Here is a 2,930-nt window from a genome sequence, read left to right as displayed (position 1 = left end):
CGTGCAACAGATGACAGTACGCCTAGACTCTATTGTGATAACCAATCCACTATTCATTTCGCAAAGAACGTCGTCGAGAACCAAAGGTCTAAACACATAGACTTACGATATCACTTTATACGTGACATAATTGAACAGAAAATATTTAGAGTATCATATGTAAATACGAAAGAGAATCTAGCAGATATTCTAACGAAAGCCCTACACAAGCAAACATTCACAACGTTACTTACAAAACTGGGTCTAAAGGGATAAAATCATAATACTTAAGAATAACCGACTAAACGTTAATAGTACTAATTTAATTTTGTATAAAAATTTTATTAACGATAATTGTATAATGTGATAAGAAAAATGGCAAAGAGGGAGAGTATGTTTTAAAAAACGTCTTTGACCATTTTTGTATATTGAGAACCGAACTGAACTGAACTATATCAATAGATACTGTCGGCTGCTAACAACTATGTGTATAAAGTTAGTCTAGACTTTGCTTCTGTCGAGAGTGGATCGGTTAATTATGAAAATTCATAAAGATCTCGTCTAACCGCTTAATCTTTTTTTATACATTTTCCGACATACTTTGAAGCATCTATTTTTTCACTATTGTATGCTTTGTTTGTAGTCGTATTTTTATGTCAGTTTTTGAAACCTTAGCTAAATCTAGTATACACAATTGTAAAAAAATACACAATACAATAAGAAACGTTGAAATGCCCATTTTTTCTCACTGCTGAATGGTTTGACTGTAGGCGGATTCTTATGTTAAAGTTTTTGAAACGAGAGCTGAAAACTAGTATACACAATATCACGAAGAAAAGTTTGAAGATTTATCTAAGATCTCGTACGCATTCTTGGTACTTTAGACGTTAATGCTTTAAGGTACATAGGTTCATCAAAACTATAATTATCTGTCTAATAAATTTAGCCATGGGATCATTATTTATCTTTACATCCCCTTTTAAGACATCTGTCAATATACCTTTTGTGGAGAATGTTTGACCGCCTGACATTAAAAGGAGATTCTTGTCTCTGCATTTTTAATCTTCTGTCGAAAACAAACTTATTTTGTTATACCGACTGTTAATTTGAGGGCAACGATTGGACCTCTTAAGAGCTATTGTCATACGTCTTTCAGCATGCCACCACCCTCAGTCATGTGATTTATATTCTATAGCTAATATACTGAGTAAAGGACTTTGAAAAGTGTATAAACCGCACTCCAACCATTTGGAGAATCATCATTTAGGAAACTATCTTCTAGATAACATGAAGTCAGTAGTAGTTGACTTTGAGTATCTACACGGGAAGGATGAAAAATGCAACCTCGCAGGCGATCTGATAGTTAAAGAACTAAGTTGTGCTACTGTTACTAAAATTCCAGGAATATTGTCATGGATATTTTTACCGCCTTATAGTCAATCTATGCTTCCTTCGTCTACACAACGACTCAATAACTGCATCACCAGAAATTTACACGGAATCTAATTTGGACGAGGAGAAACGCCTTATCATAATCTTCGTCGCTGTCTCATGTTAGGTACCCGGTTCGCAGACCGTATATATTGCAAGGGTAATCAAAAATGTTTCTTTCTTTTTAATATTTTAAATATAGAAGTCATAAATTTGAATGACGTGGATTGTCCAAAGGCCATGGATATAGAAGGTGAGACACGTGTCACCTGTCTCTATGACCACCAAAGAAACACGTTAGCCCGTAATCGTCCGTGCACATTGGAAAAGAGCCTTTTATACGCTGATTTCGTATACCAGAACGAGGACAGTATAAATTTTATGTTAATAGTGTAAAATTTTAAAAATTAAAGTTAAGTTTATTGCATTTAAATATGGATTTCTTATTGACATACATAATAAAGGAGAACGGTTTTCGTAATTGTTAGTTTGTATAATGTACATTTTTTATAATGGTCCTCTTTAATTAAAATAAGAATATTTTCAAAGATATTGCATACGTCACAGATGGGGGGTTCATTGGGGGTAAACATCTCAAAAAATTGGTTTTCGGAGAGGGAAGGGGTAGTAAATACCTTCGTATAACGGGTAGATACTATAATAGCTTCAGTACCTTTCTCAGTACCATGGACTGCGAGCGAGAGAGAGGCCACTGATCTAAGATCTTTAAGTAATGCAAGGTTCTATTCTCAAGGTTCTACAATGTGTAAGGTCTATCATATAAAGGAACGTTTCCAGCATGGGAAACTCTATAAGAGCCGCTTACCGAAAGAAAAACATACAATTCAGCATTGATGTCCATGGAAAATACGCTGAACCAGCAAACAAACCTTTCGATGTCAACGCAGAAAAAACAAAGGGATATAGGAAAATGATCAATTGAATTGGTAATTACTTTTAATTTCAAAACCACACATCTCAAAAATATTTGACTTAGCAGTTTAAATTAAAAAATAGCTTAATGCCTTACACTAAATTTAATGATAGTTAATACGAACTTTCTTTTGAAGATAGAAGAAGTTAATTTAGAATAAATCAAGTACTACTTATCATGAGAGTCATAAAGAATGGTAAACTATGGCCTATACTCCAAAATAAATTTTATACAACGCAATTTTAATTACCTTTGTATTAAGAAGTTAACTCTGCTTAAAGGGCTAACTGCATAGATAATACAGTCGTGACGGGAGTATACTAACTTCTCCCCCCCTCCACTATGACATAGATGTGACAATCTAGGCTCAGATATTCTTTAGTGAAACTGACTTGTATTGTTACTTGATAATAGTATTTAAATTTATACCGTAGTTACGCAGGTTGGAGAAATTAGTTTATATTATATCAATTTCATTTTATAATTAGATCTTTTGCTTTTATAGCAAAATAAAATAGAGGAGTAAATTTATTTTATATTGTAATCTTTATTCATGAAAAGCTCTTTTACTTTAAATTAGGGCCTA

The sequence above is a fragment of the Phalangium opilio genome, unplaced genomic scaffold, assembly GCF_054372755.1.
Source record: "Phalangium opilio isolate 3A_F unplaced genomic scaffold, DU_Popi_V2 ptg000106l_1, whole genome shotgun sequence".
NCBI lineage: Eukaryota > Metazoa > Arthropoda > Arachnida > Opiliones > Phalangiidae > Phalangium > Phalangium opilio.
The sequence above is the reverse complement of the archived record's forward strand: the minus strand, read 5'-3'. Positions refer to the sequence as shown.